This window comes from Hibiscus syriacus, unplaced genomic scaffold (assembly GCF_006381635.1).
Source record: "Hibiscus syriacus cultivar Baekdansim isolate YM2019G1 unplaced genomic scaffold, ASM638163v2 tig00015426_pilon, whole genome shotgun sequence".
Taxonomy (NCBI): Eukaryota; Viridiplantae; Streptophyta; class Magnoliopsida; order Malvales; family Malvaceae; genus Hibiscus; species Hibiscus syriacus.
The window spans coordinates 1,299,289-1,321,760 of NW_024062362.1; positions in this window are offsets into that span (position 1 = coordinate 1,299,289).

The window sequence follows — 22,472 nt, forward strand, 5'->3', positions numbered from 1 at the left end:
GTCCACTCCGATTTCGGGTGTACGAAATTCGGAGCGACCGTGTTAACCTCGGGGAACGGTCCGCCTACTGTAGTGATTACACACATCGAGACAAATTCGTTTCTAAGACAATAGTTTTACCACGACACGATTTACGAATCTATTCCTTTTAAATTACTATTTATCTGTCTTATCAGTACTAACGAATGATTTTGCAGTTTCATATTTTCAACATCATTGTCACCAACAATTTTCCCGAAATCAACATGTACTAATGAGGTAGATTTATTCATTGACACATCCGAGTCGTATGATGATGGATGACATTTGAGGCATATTGATTGCGTAGGCGTCCAATCAAAATCCCGCCATTGAATGAAATCAACGAAATTTTGAGGTATGACATCGATAAATATGAGATCAGTTACTGAAATTGTAGTGGTAGAGGAGCAATCACACTTGATATCTACGTGCATGCAACATACGTTGGTCCTGATAGTACTGGTGTATAAACCCCTTACATTGGACTCAACGGCACTAAAACGTGTTGCATAGACAGGGCTGATGGCAACAGCTGTGGAGGTTTTGAAGATCCGAGTAGTGTCGACGAGAAAGAAGCGAAAGAGTTCTCTCTTTCCTTCTGACGATATTATGTTGGATGCTTTTTCTTAATCCTGTAAACGAATCGAACATTCAGCGAACCGTTCGTGAGTTGTTCGGCGGGAAATTCGTTTATGTTCGTTTATTTATTAAACGAACGAACAAGAACAAGATTTTGTGTTCGTTTAATTAAATGAACGAACATGAATAGATGACTCTTTTGTTCATTTACGTTCGTGAACGTTCAGTAATATGTTCGTTTATGTTCATTCATTTATGATCGTTCGTTTATGTTCATTTATTGTGTTTGTTTACGTTCGTTCGTTTGTGTTCGTTAACGTTCGTTTATTGTGTTCATTTATGTTCGTTTACATCCGTTCGTTTATGTTCGTTCATTTGTGTTCGTTTATCATTTAAATAAACGAACATGAACGAACACGAACAAGCTACATTTCTTACCGAACGAACATGAACAAGAAATTTTTTGTTCGTTTATGTTTGTGTTCGTTAATTTGTTCAGTTAAAATTAAACGAACGAACATGAACATACTCTCGTTTGTGTTCGTTCGGTTCGTTTACATACCTACTTTTTCCTTGACTAACGAATCGTTCGAGTTCGACCTGTCTCATATAGTAGATACCTCTTGTCGTAACACATAAATCATGACATAGTATTCGAAAACTACCATAATCATTTATTATTTTGCAGTGCATCCCGTCGATAAAGAAAGGACACGTGTCGTACCTTCTCCGAATCTCCTCCACAAATCATACCTCCACGGACAAGGCTGCCGGAGTTCACTTTACCGACCACCACCAGTTTTTCATTACACCGAGTTCACTTTGGTTGACGTTATTTATATGTAGTTTAGCACTTTCATGATATTTTGTTCAATTCTTGCCCTTTTTAAGAGGAAGGGTAAGATTTGTTCAAATTTTAAACACGACCTGATATCAGTTATAGAGTTAAAATCAATGACTTTTATCACTGCATCAAAACTTAGTACCTAAACTATCAGTTAAATTTGTCAATTTTCATTATAAAAATATTAGGGTAAATTACGTATTTAGTATTTAAACTATTAATTTTGGTCTGTTTTAGTACCTAAACTTTCAATTTTTTAAAAATCATACCTAACGTTAGTTTTCATTTCATTTTAGTATCCCGTCGTCAAAATCTTAACGCATTTAGTACCTAAACTATCAGTTTGGTCTGTTTTAGTACCTAAACTTCCAAATTTTTTTCAAAACTTAACATTAAATTTTGAATTAAAATACTAAAATGAAACAAAAACTAAACTTGAAGTAGATTTAAAAAAAAAAGTTTAAGTATTAAAAAGAACTAAAACTGATAGTTTAAACTTGACTCTGTGAATGGTTATAACTTAGAATTTTCCTCTCCTAAACTCGCCCTAAATACGAATTTTTCATCAACCCTCTAGCTACATAACGAAGCATAACCTCCAAAACAATTGAAGTGCTCATCATAAGTCAGTTTTCTAAGTCGTACCCTGCATATGATGATTGATGATACAACACAGAATGCTGACACTTTATCAGAAACAACACGCTTATCTCTCAAAAATTGTGAGGTACGTATGTGTATATATATAGAGAGAGAGCACTCCTTACACCACATGAAACTTACTCAACAACAACAATCAATGCTACAAGCTTTACCCCCTAATTTAGGGATGGACAACGGGCGGGACGGATAATATTTTCGTATCCATCATTTACATATCTACGATGGGTAAAATTTTAAATTAACTCTCACCCATGCAAATACATTCTTAAATTCATCTCCACCAATTTGAGATAGAAGAAATGGAGGTCTTTAATTCTAAAATTGTTTTTACCTTAACATTTGGTTAAATTACAAGTCATATACAATAAAATCACAATATATATATAATAGTCTCTAAAATTATACATAAATTCATAATGGTCCAAAATTTATATTGTGGATAATTAGTGGGCGGCCGGATGCAGGATGATAAGATCTCAAACCAATCTCGTACTCATTACCCACAGCCTATATGACCTTTTACGTCTACTCTCGGTCACTCTCTATTAAACTTATACTCATCCCCACCTCAATTGGAACAGGTACAGTATAAAATCCACAAAATTGCACCCATCTTCCATCCTACCCGTATGCCTATGGGCAAAAGAGACCATTGTTACCCCCTCTCTGCTTGATGCCATTAGCAATTTTCTTTCCACAGAATACATGACAAAGACTCATTAATTTTAGCATGACAAGAACGAGATAACTTCAGGGAAATGATACTAGTTAGCAATAGTTAATCATTACATCATCAACATGGTACTCATTTTCATCATATGATTTGTGTGATCAACTACAATTTCCAACAATCCATTAGAAATAGAATCGTATGAAAGAAGTTAGCATACCAATATCACATTCGGTTCCAATAGAAAGAACAGTAGCCAAGTACTTAGTGTCCGACCCACGTTTCTTAACTTTAACCTGAGTATAATGTTCAACGGAAAGCGCATCGTCAAAACTCTCCTCCCTCCGATCAGGAATAGGACTCGAAAACTTTGAAATGAAACTCGACTCGACTCGAAAACTCGCGAGCTTAAATTTTTTAAGCTCGACTCGAACTCGAAATCCTGAACTGAAGCTCGTGAGCAGCTCGAAAAGGCTCGAAATGAAAAAAAAAAAATCTTAAACTTAACTAGATTGAAACCTCAAACTCAAACCTGAATCTTAAATACATAAAAGTCTTACTATATTTAAAAAAAAAATCAACACATAAATGTTATATTATTAATAATTTATTTTTTAAAAAATAAAATCTTAATATATTATATTTTCGATCTGCTCACGAGCTTTTCGAGTTGAGTATCAAGCAGCTCGTTTCGGCTCGTTAAGAATTCGAGTCGAGCTTGAGCTCGAGTCGAGTTTATTCGATCCGAGTATTTATCGAGCCTTAACCGAGTCGATCTCAAATAGCTCGTGATCTGTCTCGTCTCATTTAATGCCCTAATAAATAACCCGTTGCTACTAGAACTGTTGACCACCCGTATCACCTTAGTTAATCATCATCGTTGAAAAATATCACTTTAATCCTAATCGTTAAATCGGTTTTATTGGTCAACTAATCATTTATTATAGTGTATTTAGAAGTCGTCGTGCGAACATTTTATTTAGATCGAGCACTGTAGAGGTGAGGGCAACCCTCCCAACCCAATTTACTCCATTCGTAAACGTCAAGGTTAGGGGTTCGAATCCTGACGTTTGCAAATGGAGCAAACTGGGTTAGGAGGGTCGCCCTCGCTCCTGCAGTACCCAATATGTATTAGTCTATTAATAGATCAGATACCAGTGATTAATTAAAAAATATTAAGATTTGATAAAAAAAAATGGTAAATAAGAAAAATGAAGCATAAGGTCATGCACTATTGATTCGATCTCTCACAACATAAAGGACGTATCCCATCGGATAAGCTGGCTTGATTCAATTTTTCACCGGTAGGAAGAGCATTATGGCAAACTCTCCAATCGAAAATTTGTATTTTTGGAAGGATCAGAAGCTTGCTTAGGAGTTTTCAAAATTTCCCTTGATCTACCAGGATACTCAATCTCAGCTTCGTTAGTAAATAATTTAACATAATCCCCTAAACCACATACACACAGTTTTGTTAGTAAAAAAAATCAATGGACTTCGAGGGTTAAGATGAACATTATATGTAATTTCGAGGATTAAATTGATACAAAAATCGATAGATACAAAAATAATAAATTAAATTTACTACATGTATAAAAGTGATGATTAAGCCGGCAAAATGTTCGAGATAATGTTCTCGAATAAATTAATTCACAGATAATGCACTCCCCATATTAATTGCTCAAATAGGGTGAAATCCACAATGTTGGCCGTAGGTCGCCATTTCTTCCCGGCGAGCTACAAGAGATTTTGCATGTGCCATGCACGTCCTAACACGCTGGGCATCCGAGGCCATCCGAGCGAGCTATACGAGAGCATCCAAGGCCATCCGACCGAGGGCATCCGAGCGCATCCGATCGAGGTCATCCGAGGGGTAGGTTGCCATGCACGCTGGGCTAAGTAACAAATATTACCAACATCGATAATTAGGCTTTTCATGCGATTACCTAAATTTTCCTAAGTAACAACGATTACCTACATCGGTAATTAGGCTTTTTAACTACGCTGAAATGGAGGTCGCAATGTATGCCGGGCAACCTTATAGGTTGCCATGTGATCTCGGCGACCAAACTTAGGGTTTCGGGTAAAAGCCTAATTATCGATATAGGTAATGCAGCAGCTCACCACAGCTCGCAGGGACGGCATGGCAATCTCCTTGGTCGCCAGGAGCGCCTGGCGACATATGTTCGAACTGTAGATTTCACCTTATCTTAGCAATTAATTGTTGAAATGCATTATCTCGTGAATTTTTTTTCTAACAACATTATCTCATTGATTTTACCGATTAAACCTATAATAAGATTTGATCCAAGATAAAATTGATTTAATATTTTAATACAATTAATGCTTTGTCATTGATGTTTCAGCCGATATTTATGATTTGTATAATGAAGACGGGGGACCACGTGGCGCATAACATTAGTCTTCTTGTTTATTTGATCTAACAGTGTCAACAAACCTCTCTCCAGCTTGTGGCTCTCCATTTTTCTGCTTTTTTCTATTTATCTATTGAAACAATTTTAATATTTAATTATTAGAAAATAACCTCAGTGACCAAAAATCTCATATAATATACGATTTTAACCAATTTTTTTTCGGATTTGCCAAAATGACCAACAAAATCGCAATGCGATCGCTAATTCGCAACGCGATCTCCATTATCGCAAATCAGTTTCCAGATTCGCAACGCGATTATGACTATCGCAATGCGATTTTCCAATTTCGCGTTGCGATTTTCCCAATTCGCAATGCGAATAAGTAAATCGCAACGCGAATTGGGAAAATCGCAATGCGATACTAACTATCGCAATGCGATAATACAAAATCGCAATGCGATACTGACTTTCGCAACGAGATAATACAGAATCACAATGCGATTTTCAAAGTTCGCAACAGGTTTTAGTTTCGCAACACAAATTTTTTGGGTATATATCTACGCAGGAGCAACAATTCATAACCTAAATCCCTAAATCGCAACTCATTCCATCTCCATCTATCACTCTCTCCGGCGACATCCGTTCCTACATCCTTCCCCATCCGGCAACAGGTCTTAGTTTCGCAGCTCGTTTGTTTAGTAAATTAATTTACAACCATGAAATCATCTAATGTTGATCATGTTTGGATAGATTTGTGTTTTGGAGGGTCATGGGAGAATGTTCATGGTGTTTTACAATATATGCCTTTACCCATGAATCTTCAACTAAAACTGTCATTAAAAAAGTTAACTTATGAAACTCTAATGTTATGTGTTTCAAAGAAATTGAATTTAGAGCCCCTAAGTGGATTTAGGCTATCTTATCAGAGAAATGGTAAAGTTTATTTGTTAACCGACAATGAAGATGTTGAACGATTCATTGCTTACATTAGTGTTTCAAGTGATGATGTTACATTGTATGTTGTTGAACCTAGAAGTAGTATTGTTGGGTCAGTAGCGGGTAGTAATCAACTAAGTTTTTCTCAAAACCCACAACCTTTCTCTAATCCAAATCCCAATCAACTTTCAGCACCAAATTTCGGTTTTCGTATTGACCAATTAGACGATGATGAGCCAACATAAAAAATTGTGAGTACTAGTCAGTATTCGAAATTTGATCTTGGTCAATACCCGGACTTTGATATTGGTCAATACTCGGATTTTGATGATGTTTCAGAAGAAGAAACATACCCTGCATGTAATGATTTTGATATTGGTCAATACCCGAATTTTGATGATGAAACAGCCGTTGCCGAGGAAGATGTTGTTGATGATAATGAGGAGGAAGTTACGACTGTGAATGAACATGTTGAACATTCATTCTGTAATTCATATAATCCTGAATAAGAAAAAGAAGAAGAAAAAGTCCCCGAAGAAAAGAAAATGCCACGGGAGTATAACTGGAATATGCCAGAATTACTTCAGATACCGGAAGAAGAGTTGATAAAGAAAGCAGTTGATTGTTACACAAAAGTTATTCGTATCAAGAAAGATGATTGTTTTGATACAAAGGAAGACTTGAAGATAGCTTTGTATACGAAATGTGTGGAAGATGGCTATCAACTAAAAGTTAACAAATCAAGCAAAGATCGTTTCAAAACAAGGTGTATAATTGACAAAAAATGTACGTGGCGTATGATTGCAAAGAGGATAAAAGATTGCGAAATGTTTCAAGTTAGGACTTTTATTGATAAACATACATGTTCAAGAACCCAAGTTTTTCCTCACCATAGACAGGCAAACAAAAAGGTGTTGGGTGGTTTTTTGGCTGAGTTAATGTTTTTGAATGGCAGGGTATATCGGGGACATGAAATTATGACTGACATGAATGCTCGGTTCAAGATTAGTATATCATATTCTCAAGCTTGGAGAGCCAAATGTTATGCCTTGGAATTGTTGAGGAGGTCGCCAGAAGCATCGTTTGCCCAACTGCCGGCTTATTGTCACAATTTAAAGCTGAAAAATCCTGGGTCGGTAACTCATATCAAAACAGATAGAGATGGACGTTTTGAGTTGTTGTTTATCGCCATTGGTGCTGCGGTTAGTAAATCAATATAATTTTGTTGACTCATTTTTGTTAGTTACATGCATTTCACATTTAAATGATTATATTTCTTGTGTATATTATTTTGTAGATTCGTTCGTTTATTACTTGCATGCGCCCAATTATTATAGTTGATGGAGCACATTTGAAAGGTCGATACCTTGGAGTAAACTTATTAGTAGTAGCCATGGATGCTAACAATGGGATATTGCCAATAGCTTACGGGGTTGGCAAATCTGAAACCTCTGATTCATGGACATGGTTTATGGGGCATCTTAGGGATTGCATAGGTCATATTAGCAATCTGACAATCATATCCGATAGGGCAAACTCAATTGACAACGCTGTTAGAAGGTGTTTCCCAGATGCTTTTCATGGACTTTGTGGTGTTCATTTGTATAGAAATCTAATCAAGGTCTGCTGGTATAAAAAAACACAAATAGACATACTGGAAGGCTGTAAAAGCTTATCGGGAAGTGGATTTCAATAAGCATATAAACTGTTTAAGACGTGTTTTGCCTCAGTGTGCTCAAACACTAGAAGATGTCGGGTTTGAAAGATGGTCAATAGTACATCAACTTGGAGCAAGATATGGTTTCATGACGTCTAATAGTGCAGAATCAATCAACGCTCTAAGTCGTCATTCCCGGAAATTACCCATTACTATGTTAATAGAGTTTTTTCGAGCCTCTATTCAACAGTGGTACTATAAGAAAAGAAACCATGCAGGTATTATTTCTTTGAATTCGTAACTTATCGTATATTTTACTAAGTATTATTTATTTAAATTTACAGGAACATTGGAACATCGTGTTACACCATGGACTGAAAAAAAGATAACGAAACGTGTTGTGAAGTCAACGTCATGGAGAGTTGAACCATGTTCAAACACTTTGTTTGAAGTACTGGATAATAACTTAAATGGGCTTGTCAATATAAATGCAAGGACGTGTAGTTGTATGAAATGGCAAACATCTGGTTATCCGTATGGCCATGTTATAAAAGTTGCTCCTCATCTAAACCAAGATGATTCAAGCACATACACTGTGGATTGCTACACTACAGAAGTATATCGACAAACTTATGCCGAGATTGTCTACCATATTCCACATCCTTTTGAGTGGGACATACCAGATGACTTACAAACAGTTTTGCCACCAGCCATGGATAGAAGGCTACCTGGCAGACCAAAAAGTCACGATCGTATACCGTCTAAGGGTGAAGAGAAGAAGAGATCGACATGTAGTCGGTGCAAGAAAAGTGGTCATACAAGGTTGACATGTGGTTCACTAGTGCCATCACAATCATCTTTTCCTCTACCAAAATATGGATCCTCATCAAAATCCAAAGCTCATATGGTGTCAAGCAAAAGGCAATCAAAATCGCAATCATCTTCAAAATCCCAATCACAACCGGCTTCACCTTTTGGGACCGTTAACTTAGGTGATTTTTAAATGCAAACGTTGTATTATGTGTATTTTATGTGTGCACTTTTAACATTTTCAGTTAGGCATGTATTAGTAACTTGAGTTTGAACATTGCTATGATCTGTTCAGTTGTTATCACTTATTAGACATTCATTTGACTATCGCAACGGGGAAATCGCAACGCGAAAATGGCTATCGCAACGAGAAAATCGCAATGCGAAATGAAAATCGCATTGCGATTTTCTCGTTGCGATTTTCATTTTGCATTGCGATTCTCTCGTTGCGATAGTCAGTTTCGTGTTGCGATAATCTGTTTTGCCTTCAACATAATGCAGATTGAAAATCAACAAATCAACTATTACATTTCAATCAATTAAACAAGCACAAATAAGAATTATGTACACATCAATTAAACAAATCAACATTTACAAATCAATTAAACAATCAAAAAATAATAATAATTCTTATTTCCTCATCAATTATTGAATCAATGAATCAACTTTTGCACCCGTACATCCATTTCACGCAGCTCACTTAAGGATTAACCTGCAGAAACCAAACATTTGCTCAAACAAGACTTCCTACACATCTAAAACCTACAAACAGCAAATTATTGAATTCTAGGTACTTAACCAAACATTTTCAAACCAAAAGGAGTATATATGTTAACAAAACTTGCATTTGACTTACCAATTAACAATGGACACTTTCATAACGCGGATGCAGGTAGGCAGCGTCTCAAATATATTGCTCTAGCCATATAATGCCGAAACCACAAGCCTACTGCAGCTCTATCTCTATCGGTGGGAGGTAGAAACTCTGTGCTTCCCGTCGTCAAACGCGCCAAGCACATGCATACGAGAGGACCACAATCCCCTCTGGCTCCCGACGATTATTGTGGCGCGGTCTCGTCTCTGACAACTGTGACATTGAACTTCTTTGGCTTATTGTGTCCAGAATGAGTCCAATAATTAATCCCATCCAAGAATTTAGCCAAATGAGAGCTCCATCCCTTGATAATATCTCTCAAATCAGACAGTGATATGTAATTTATCATGTTGTCATATACTATTATCTTCAGGGATGGGAGCTGAAGTTGGACGAGAAGCCAATGACGACGTTCCAAAACAGGGATAAACACCTGCAATCATAAGTAATAATTCATTTATTTGCGCACTTATTTATGAACACCTTTAAAAAATTTAAAAAATAAACACTAACCTTATCGACCTCCCACCATGCAGGATAAAGTTTAGCTTGTCCATTGCCCAACGAAAATGATTCATCTCGTTGATTCTTCAAGTGAACTGCATGAAAAGCCGCCGACATTATTGTATATCGCGATTTTTTTTTTTATTTTTCCTAAGCTTCCTTATTATTAGAAGACGTGACACCCACGCATCGATATGCTGTTTTACAAAAAAACATATATTAGTGAATTACATTAATTTATAAAAAAATTAATCAAAATCATATATAAGACAAATATAAGACTTACCTCCCCATCGAAATAGCCACTGTCTTCAACCCCTAGTAGCACACCCCACCAAGACCGATCAAGCAACAAATACATTTCATCGTTGAGTTTGCTTATGTCAGTGTAACACCCTTGGCTCCGCTCATGTAGATAAAAATCAATTGCGGTCTTAGCCCAAAGGGTATTATCCAGAATTGTTTCTGGTAGTTGTCTCATCTCCACTTCAGATACCGGAAGGGTACTAGCCGGTGAGAGCCAACTCTCATCCATCATGTCCGGCAACGGTGGGGGTTTCTCAATAATTCGATATATTACCCCATGTGAATCGGGCTCTGAAATGGTGGGAGGGACCTCTTCAACGATGAAAGTGGCCTCTTGAACGGTGGGGGGGACTCTTGAGGGAGGATAGGGGCCTCTTGAACGATTGGAGGGGACTCTTGAGGGATGACAGGTGAGTCAGGCTTCTTCTTTCGGAGTCTTCGCACCATTGGGGTAAACAGAGACGTAATAGAACGTGCACGCCGTCTGATGCGTGAACTCCGTCGTGCAAGGAAAACCCGACGTAAAGCATCCACCTTATCGGGTCGCTAAAAAAAATTAATACATAAATCAGTAAATAAACAGACATGGTATTAAACAAAGACAAATATGTTTCAAACTAGCATTGTATTCACCCAAGTCATTATTCTATCATAGTTCACAAAATGCTCAGATAACATTCCAGAAGTAAGCACTTATATAAACATTTAAAAGGACAACATATATAAACATTCCAGAAGAAAAATAGTTTACTTTCGCAACACGAAACTTAAAATCGCAATGCGAAAATGACTATCGCAATGCGGAAATGGCTATCGCAATGCGAAATGAAAATCGCAACGACAAAATCGAAATGCGAAATGAAAATCGCAACGACAAAATCGCAACGCGAAATACAAATCGCATTGCGATTTTCATTTCGCGTTGTGATTTTGTCGTTGCGATTTTCATTTCGCATTGCGATTTTTGCGATTTTCATTTCGCATTGCGATAGCCATTTCCGCGTTGTGATAGTCATTTTCGTGTTGCGAAAGTAAACTATTATTCTTCTGCAAATTGAAACTTGAATGGATTGCATTACTTCAACCAAAAGACAAAAACAAAACCAAAAACAAATACTAACAAAAACAGTTTAGCAGTATTGGCAGCAACCGAATGAATTTATTAAGCAATCTAAGTGAAATGGTTAATTTAAGTGAAATTACGAGTAAATTTATCATCAAGTTAAATATGAAAAATCTTAAACTTACCTCGTTGCGTAGAGTATGAACCTCATTCTGCAACGATGCTACCATCTCACGTAGAGCGACTACCTCACCGCGTAAAGTAGACACCTCAACACGCCATGCACCATCGTCTTTGCGTAAAGTACCAACCTCCTCACGCAAGGCATTGACCTCATCACGTAACTCCCCTAACTCATCCCGTAAAGGTGGAGGTGGAGAACAAGGAGATAAACGTCGTGGCATCTTTGCCGGTCGCCTATCTTGCGGTGATGGTGGAGAAGAGGCTCGATGATGTGAGAGAATAGGTGATGGCTGTCGTTGTGGAGGTGTATAGTCGGGTCGATCAGGTGATGGCTCTGGGTGAGGTGATAGCTCTGGGTGAGGTGATGGCTCCCGAAGTGGAGCCTGCTCATCATCCGTTCCATCAAAAAAATGCTTACTAGCTTGCCACCAATCAGTGGCAAGCTCAGCTTCCGTGGGTGTCAGCCTCTGTAGAGGAGTGTTGGCCTCCTAACAATATAAAAGCTCAAACAAAGTTAAACGTGTACTAGTAATAACTTGTTTATAAACATATGGTAGTATTTATGTTAACTTACATTATTTATTGTCGTATAATGTAGTAAATCTTCCCATTGCAAGGTCCGTTTCCTCTTCCAGGAAATAGCCCTGGGAATATCATTTGAAGTTTTTATTGCATGTCTTCATGGCGGGAAAGACCTCAAATATCCAAATCTACAAACAATATAATAACAAACATTAGTAATTGTTAAATAATTAATTATAATTTTGGAAACATTATATAAAAATTCTTACCTTAAAGGCCCAAATAAAGCCTGTCAAAGTGTATTTGGAACCATCGCCATGCAAACTTTTTCGATCATCCAAGGCAGACGATAACTTATTCCATGTAGCTTTCCATAAATACGAGCCCCACGGAAACAGGTTCCACGCATTTAGGTCTTCTACCAATTTGTTTAGATCATTCGGAATAGGTTGTCTGGCCTCTCTGCCTAAAAAGCCGGCATGCAAAAGTATTAGAAGGCATACTCGGACAACGTCGACGTCATCCATCCAAGTAAAACCATATTTCTTATTCAATAATCTCGTCAGGTCTTCCACGTGTAGATTCAGCCTCTCCAGCTCAGGAAAAACCCGGGATAGCCATGATGGGCGGGTAATGTGTCTAGTGTACCGACCTACATCATCATGTCCGAAGCGTAGACCTGTGATTAAGCAAAACTCCTCCCGCCCAAAACACGTATACGCCAGTGGAAAATCAAACCATATCTCTTCATCACGACGTTGTATAGTATCTGGTAGATCGCTAGTCATGGTTTGAAGAAACAGGTGTGTCAACATCGTATCTCCACCGGGATGTTGTACTTTCAGCCATGACCTGAAGCAAGTATCCTCAAATATTTTTCTTTATGCAGGTGAAAGCTTCGACGCAATTGTTTTGGCCAGGCTGACTTTATTTCTTAAGGTCAATTGAGCCGAATAAAAGTTCTACAAAAACAATAAACATACTAAGTTAGATATACCAAAAACTACACTGTGAAGATATACAAAAAACAATAATAAACATAAAGAGTAGTAGTTTATTCTTCAAACTTAAATTTGCAACACTGTGAATTTCGTATTTGTCTTTGTTTTTTGGTTGAAGTAATGCAATTCATTCAAGTTTCAATTTGCAGAAGGAGAATAGTTTCTGAAAATAAAAATCGCAACACGAAAATGACTATCGCAACGCGAATTTGACTATCGCAACGAGAGAATCGCAACGCGAAACTAAAATCGCGTTGCGATTTTGTCGTTGCGATTTTCATTTCGCGTTGCGATTCTCGGTTGATTTAATAAGCAATCTAAGTGAAATGATTAATCTATTATTGAAATTACCAGTAAACTTATCATCAATTTCAATATGAAAAACCTAATAATAATGCAAAAATTTCAAAAAGAAAATAATTAAAAAAACTAACCCTCGGTGGTTGATTTGGTTGATTTTCCATTTCTGATTGTGAGGGTGGCTCTGAGAGATGGAGATAGACGGATTTCGCCGGAGATGGGGACGGATTTCGTCGGAGATGGGTGAGAGAGTGAGAGATGGAGATGAGAATGAGTTGTGATTTTAGGTTTTAAGTTATGAGTTGCGATTACGGGATATACTGTGGACGGTTCAGTGTTCCAATATATTAATATTCGTGTTTGGAATTTAAAAATAAAATACGCGTTGCGATACTAATGGCGCTTTGAAAATCGCATTGCGATTATGTATTATTGCGTTGAGAAAGTCAGAATCGCGTTGCGAAAGTCAGTATTGCGTTGCGATTTTGTATTATCGCGTTGCGATAGTCAGTATCGCATTGCGATTTTCCCAATTCGCGTTGCGATTTACTTATTCGCATTGCGAATTGGGAAAATCGCAACGCGAAATTGGAAAATCACATTGCGATAGTCATAATCGCGTTGCGAATCTGGAAACTGATTTGCGATAATGGAGATCGCGTTGCGAATTAGCAATCGCATTGCGATTTTGTTGGTCATTTTGGCAAATCCGGAAAAAGTTGGTTAAAATCGTATATTATATGGGATTTTTGGTCACTGAGGTTATTTTCTCTTTAATTATTTGGTAACTTAAAATTATCTTTTTTTTATTCAATTATAAAATAAGTGTACAAATTATAGCTCTATTAACAAGTAGGTGTCAATTTTTTTTGAATGATTCAAGTGTTTGACGTTACAAACGTTATCACTTTAGGTTTAATGGCTGTAAATGCTATTAATTTTCGTTGTTAAGTGACACGTGACATATTATGGTAATTTTAAAAATTTTATTTAAAATTAAAATTGTATTTAAAAAAATACAAATTTTGAAATAGTCCCAAAAATTTTGAAAACCCTATTTTCAACCCCTAAACCCATGCCGCCAGTTGCCCTTTGTCATGGACGACGCTCCACCCGACCCTCACCTCCCTCGACGATCAATAACCCTATCTAATCGATTATCAATCGACATTTTCTACCTTGTGAACCCTAGGCTGAAAATCGCGATCCCACGCGATCTTGACGGCCGAACGATGACAACTATGACGGCGTCTGACTAGAAAACTGACAGGGACTATGTCGGAGACGGTGGTTGTGGCCGGCTAGAGTGACGATGACATGGGTAGGGTTATAAAATTTTTATTTTATTTTTTATCAAATTTAATAGTAGTGTTATAATTATTTTTACTTCAAGTACTCAAAATGTCATCCTAAAACAATTAAAACTTTAATTAAACCCCTACTTAAAATTAGAGTAATTAAGTCTTTAATTTAAAAATTAGAATTAATTAAATCCCTTTTAATTATCAAGACAATTAAGACTCTCGGTGCACATCATTCTACTGGTATTAATCTTGATATTATTTATAAAACTATCGAAATAATTTATATTTCGATAGATTTAATTAGAATCATATAGATAATAAAACTTTCTTATCAAATATTTAATATTATTATATTCTCAAAATGAAAAATCGAAACTAATTAAATTGGAACAATCTGTCATTTAATTCAATTGCCTTAATATTATTATTAGAGATATAATAATATTTTTATTAATTAAGTAATCTTAATAATTAAGAGATTTATTGTTAGAGAAAATAACCTCAGTGACTAAAAATGCCTTATAATATACGATTTTGACCAACTTTTTTTCGATTTGCCAAAATTACCAACAAAATCGCAATGCGATCTATGAATCGCAACGCGATTCTGACTATCGCAATGTGATAATACATAATCGCAACGCGATTCTGACTATCGCAACGCGATTCTGACTATCGCAACGCGATAATACATAATCGCAACGCGATAATACATAATCCCAACGCGCAATTCTGACTATCGCAACACTGAATATCAAATTCGCAACAGGTTTTAGTTTCACAACACAAATGTTTTGGGTATATAACTACGCAGCAGCAGCAACTCATAACCTAAATCCCTAAATCGCAACTCATTCCATCTCCATCTATCACTCTCTCTGGCGACATCCGTTCCTATATCCAACGACATCCTTTCTCATCCGGCAACAGGTTTTAGTTTCGCAGCTCGTTTGTTTAGTAAATTAATTTACAATAATGAAATCGTATAATGTTGATCATGTTTGGATAGATTTGTGTTTTTGAGGGTCATGGGAGAATGTTCATGGTGTTTTACAATATATGTCTTTACCCATGAATCTTCAACTAAAACTGTCATTAAAAAAGTTAACTTATGAAACTCTAATGTTACGTGTTGCAAATAAATTGAATTTAGAGCCCCTAAGTGGATTTAGGCTATCTTATTAGAGAAAAGGTAAAGTTTATTTGTTAACCGACAATGAAGATGTTGAACGATTCATTGCTTACATTAGTGTTTCGCAAGATGATGTTAGATTGTATGTTGTTGAACCTAGAAGTAGTGAAGTTGGGTCAGTAGCGGGTAGTAATCAACTAAGTTTTCCAACCCCAGTTTATGGTGCTCAAAATTTAATGGTTCCACCACAATTTCATCACCAAGAAAATGTTGTTTCACCACATTTCCAATACCAAGCACAATCTCAAAACCCACAACCTTTCCCTAATCCAAATCCCAATCAACTTTCAGCGTCAAATTCCGGTTTTCGTATTGACTAGTTAGACGATGATGAGCCAACAGAAAAAATTGTAAGTACTAGTCAGTATTCGAAATTTGATCTTGGTCAATACCCGGACTTTGATCTTGGTCAATACTCAGATTTTGATGATGTTTCAGAAGAAGAAACAGATCCTGCGTGTAATGATTTTGATATTGGTCAATACCCGAATTTTGATGATGAAACAGCCGTTGCCGAGGAAGATGTTGTTGATGATAATGAGGAGGAAGTTACGACTGTGAATGAACATGTTGAACATCCATTCTGTAATTCATATAATCCTGAAGAAGAAAAAGAAGAAGAAAAAGTCCCCGAAGAAAAGAAAATGCCACGGGAGTATAACTGGAATATGCCAGAATTACTTCAGATACCGGAAGAAGAGTTGGTAAAGAAAGCAGTTGATTGTTACACAAAAGTTATTCGTATCAAGAAAGATGATTGTTTTGATACAAAGGAAGACTTGAAGATAGCTTTGTATATGAAATGTGTGGAAGATGGCTATCAACTAAAAGTTAACAAATCAAGCAAAGATCGTTTCGAAACAATGTGTATGATTGCCAAAAACTGTACGTGGCGTATGATTGCAAAGAGGATAAAAGATTGCGAAATGTTTCAAGTTAGGACTTTTATTGATAAACATACATGTTCAAGAACCCAAGTTTTTCCTCACCATAGACAGGCAAACAAAAAGGTGTTGGGTGGTTTTTTGGCTGAGTTAATGTTTTTGAATGGCAGGGTATATCGGGGACATGAAATTATGACTGACATGAATGCTCGGTTCAAGATTAGTATATCATATTCTCAAGCTTGGAGAGCCAAATGTTATGCCTTGGAATTGTTGAGGGGGTCGCCAGAAGCATCGTTTGCCCAACTGCCGGCTTATTGTCACAATTTAAAGCTGAAAAATCCTGGGTCGGTAACTCATATCAAAACAGATAGAGATGGACGCTTTGAGTTGCTATTTATCACCATTGGTGCTGCGGTTAGTAAATCAATATAATTTTGTTGACTCATTTTTTTTAGTTACATGCATTTCACATTTAAATGATTATATTTCTTGTGTATATTATTTTGTAGATTCGTTCGTTTATTACTTGCATGTGCCCAGTTATTATAGTTGACGGAGCACATTTGAAAGGTCGATACGTTGGAGTAAACTTATTAGCAGTAGTCATGGATGCTAACAATGGGATATTGACAATAGCTTACGGGGTTGGCAAATCTGAAACCTCTGATTCATGGACATGGTTTATGGGGTATCTTAGGGATTGTATAGGTCCTATTAGCAATCTGACAATCATATCCGATAGGATAAACTTAATTGACAACGCTATTAGAAGGTGTTTCCCAGATGCTTTTCATGGACTTTGTGGTGTTCATTTGTATAGAAATCTAAAATCAAGGTTTGTTGGTATAAAAAATCACAAATGAACATACTGGAAGGTTGTAAAAGCTTATCGGGAAGTAGATTTTAATAAGCATATAAATTGTTTAAGACGTGTTTTACCTCAGTGTGCTCAAACACTAGAAGATGTCAGGTTTGAAAGATGATCAAGAGTACATCAACTTGGAGCAAGATATGGTTTCATGACGTCTAATAGTGTAGAATCAATCAACGCTCTAAGTCGTCATTCCCGGAAATTACCCATTACTATGTTAATGGAGTTTTTTCGAGCCTCTATTCAACAGTGGTACTACAAGAAAAGAAACCATGCAAATATTATTTCTTTTAATTCGTAACTTATCATATATTTTACTAAGTATTATTTATTTAAATTTACAGGAACATTGGAACATCGTGTTACACCATGGACTGAAAAAATGATAACGAAACGTGATGTGAAGTCAAAGACATGGAGAGTTGAACCATGTTCAAACACTTTGTTTGAAGTACTAGATAATAACTTAAATGGGCTTGTCGATCTAAATGCAAAGACGTGTAGTTGTATGAAATGGCAAACATCTGGTTATCCATGTGGCCATGTTATAAAAGTTACTCTTCATCTAAACCAAGATGATTCAAGCGCATACGCTATGGATTGCTACACTACAGAAGTATATCGACAAACTTATGCCGAGATTATCTACCCTATTCCACATCCTTCTAAGTGGGATATACCAGATGACTTACAAACAGTTTTGCCACCAGCCATGGACAGAAGGCTACCTGGCCGACCAAAAAGTCACGATCGTATACCGTCTAAGGGTGAAGAGAAGAAGAGATCGACATGTAGTCGGTGCAAGGAAAGTGATCATACAAGATTGACATATGGATCACCAGTGCCATCACAATCATCTTTTCCTCTACCAAAATATGGATCCTCATCAAAATCCAAAGCTCATACGGTGTCAAGCAAAAGGCAATCAAAATCGCAATCAAAATCAAAATCCCAATCACAACCGGCTTCACCTTTTGGGACTATTAACTTAGGTGATTTTTAAATGCAAACGTTGTATTATGTGTAAACTTTTAACATTTTCAGTTAGGCATGTATTAGTAACTTGAGTTTGAACATTGATATGATCTGTTCAGTTATCACTTATTACACATTCATTTCAATATCGCAACGCGAATTTGACTTTTATGTGTATTTTATGTGTAAACTTTTAACATTTTCAGTTAGGCATGTATTAGTAACTTGAGTTTGAACATTGCTATGATCTGTTCAGTTGTTATCACTTATTACACATTCATTTCAATATCGCAACGCAAAAATCGCAACGTGAATTTGACTATCGCAACACAAAAATCGCAACGCGAATTTGACTATCTCAACACAAATTTGACTATCGCAACGTGAATTTGATTATCACAACGTGAATTTGATTATCGCAACGGGAATTTGACTATCGCAACGAGAAAATTGCAAAGCGTATTAGACTATCACAATGCGAATTGACTTTCGCATTGCGATTTTGGCTTTCGCATTTCGATAACGACAAAATCGCATTGCGATAATGACAAATCAACAAATAAGATCTTCAACAGGTCTTTTGCCTTCAATATGATGCAGATTGAAATCAACAAATCAACTTTTACATTTCAATCAATTACACAAGCACAAATAAGAATTATTTACACATAAATTAAACAAATCAATTAAACAAGCAAAAAATAAAATTAATAATTCTTATTTTCCTCATCAATTACAAAAAATCATACTTTTAAGAATCAATTAAACAATAAAAAAAATTTGTACCCCAGCTGTTTATGCACCCATACATCAATTTCACGCAGCTCACTTCAGGATTAACCTGCAGAAACCAAACATTTGCTCAAACAACACTTTCTACACATCTAAAACCAACAAATAGCAAATTATTGAATTCTAGGTACTTAACAACACTTGTATTTGACTTACCAATTGTTTATGGACACTTTCATAACGCGGATGCAGGTAGGCAGCGTCTCGCATATATCGCTCTAGCCATAAAATGCCAAAACCACAAGCCTACTGCACCTCTATCTCTATCGGTGGGAGGTAGAAACTGTGTACTTCCTGTCATCAAACGCTCCAAGCACATGGATACGAGAGGACCACAATCCCCTCTGGCTTCTTGCGTTTGTTGTGGCACGGTCTCGTCTCTGATAACTGTAATATTGAACTTCTTTGGCTTCTTGTTTCCAGAATAAGTCCAATAATTAATCGCATCCAAGAATTTAGCCAAATGAGAGCTTCATCCCTTGATAATATCTCTCAAATCAGACAATGATATGTAATTTATAATGCTGTCATATACTATTGTCTTCAGGGATGGGAGCTGAAGCTCGACGATAAGCCAATGAGTACGTTCCAAAACAAAGATAAACACCTACAATCATAAGTAATAATTCAATTGCACACTTATTTATGAAAACCTTTAAAATATTTAAAAAAAATAAATACTAACCTTATCGACCTCCCACCATGCAGGATAAAGTTTAGCTTGTCCATTAGCCAACACATATGATTCCTGTCGTTGATTCTTCAAGTGAACTACGTGAAAAGACGTCGGCATAATTGTATATCACGTATTTTTTTTTATTTTCCTCAGTTTCCTTATTATTAGAAGACGTGACACCCACGCATCAATATGTTGTTTTACAAAAAAAGATATATATTAGTGAATTACATAAATATTTAAAAAAAATTAATCAAAATGAAATATAAGAAAAATATAAGACTTACCCCCATCGAAATAACCTTTGTCTTCAACCCCTAATAATACACCCCACCAAGACCGTTCAAGCAACAAATGCATATCATCGTTGAGTTTGTATATATCAGTGTAACACTCATGGCTCCGCTCATGTAGATAAAAATCAACTGCGGTCTTAGCCCGAAGGGTATTATCCAGAATTGTCTCCGGTAGTTTTCTCCTCTCCACTTCATCTGCCGAGATGGTAATGGCCGGTAACTCATACGAAAGCCAACAATCATCCATCATGTCCGGCATGTGAGAGGGTTTCTAAATAATTCGACATATTACGCCGTATGAATCGGGCTCTTGAATGGTGGGAGAGACCTCTTCAACGATGACAGGGGCCTCTTGAACGGTGGGAGGGGACTCTTGAGGGATGATAGGGGCCTCTTGAACGATAGGAGAGGCCTCTTGAACATTGGCAGGTGAGTCGGGCTTCTTCTTACGGAGTCTTCGCACTTTTGGGGTGAACGGAGACGTAATGGCACGTGCACGCCGTCTGATGCGTGAACCCCATCATGCAAGAAAAACCCGACGTAAAGCATCCAACTTATTGGGCCGCTAAAAATAAATTAAAACATAATCAGTAAATAAACCAGACATGATATTAAACAGTGAAAACAAAGACAAATATGTTTCAAACTTGCACGGTATTCACCCAAGTCATTATTCTATCATAGTTCACAAAATGCATCAGATAACATTCCAGAAGTAAACACTTATATAAACATTTAAAAGGACAACATATAGGTTTAGTGCATGTTCAAGGATAACATAAAGAATAGTAGTTTATTCTTGAAACTTAAATTTGCAACACTGTGAAGTTAGTATTTGTCTTTTGGTTGAAGTAATGCAATCCATTCAAGTTTTAATTTGCAGAAGAAGAATAGTCGCAACACGAAACTTAAAATCGCAACGCGAAAATGACTATCCCAACGAGAATTTGACTATCGCAACAAGATAATCGCAATGCGAAATAACAATCACAACGCGAAACTAAATTCGCATTGCGATTTTCATTTCGCATTGCGATTATCCCGTTGCGATAGTCAAATTCGCGTTGCGATAGTCATTTTCGCGTTGCGATAGTCATTTTCGCGTTGCGATTTTGGTTTCGCGTTGCGATTGTTATTTCACATTGCGATTATCTTGTTGTGATAGTCAAATTTGCGTTGCGATAGTCATTTTCGCGTTGCGATTTTAAGTTTCGTGTTGCGATTATTCTTCTTTTGTAAATTGAAACTTGAATGGATTACATTACTTCAACCAAAAGACAAAGACAAATACTAACTTCACAGGGTTATTTTAGAACTGTTTAGCAGTATTGGCAGCAACCGAATGAATTTACTAAGCAATCTAAGTGAAATGGTTTAATCTAAGTGAAATTACGAGTAAATCAAGTTAAATATGAAAAAAAATCTTAAACTTACCTCGTTGCGTAGAGTATGAACCTCATTCTGCAATGATACTACCATCTCACGTAGAGCCGCTACCTCACCACGTAGAGTTGATACCTCATCACGCCATGCACCATTATCATCGCGTAAATTACCGACCTCCTCACACAAGGCATTGACCTCATCACGCAACTCCCCTAACTCATCCCGTGGAGGAGGAGGTGGAGAACAGGGAGATAAAAGTCGTGGCATCTTTGCCAGTCGCCTATCATGAGGTGATGGTGGAGAAGAGGCTCGATGATGTGACGGAATAGGTGATGGCTCTCGTTGTAGAGGTGTATAGTGTGGTCGATCAGGTGATGGTGATGGCTCTGGGTGAGGTGATGGCTCTTGAAGTGGAGGCTGCTCATCATCCGTGCCATAAAAAAAAACGCTTACTAGCTTGCCACCAATCAATGGCAAGCTCAGCCTCCGTGGGTGTCAACCTCTGCAATGGAGTGTTGGCCTCCTAACAATATAAAAACTCAAATAAATTTAAACGTGTACTAATAATAACTTGTTTATATATGGTAGTATTTGTGTTAACTTACATCATTTATTGTCGTATACCGTAGTAACTCTTCCCAAATCAACAGCCGTTGTTTCCTCTTCCAGGAAATAGCCCTAGGAATATCATTTGAAGTTTTTAATGCATATGTCTGCATCTCGGGAAAAGCCTCAAATATCCAAATCTACAAACAATATAATACACAAACATTAGTAATTGTTAA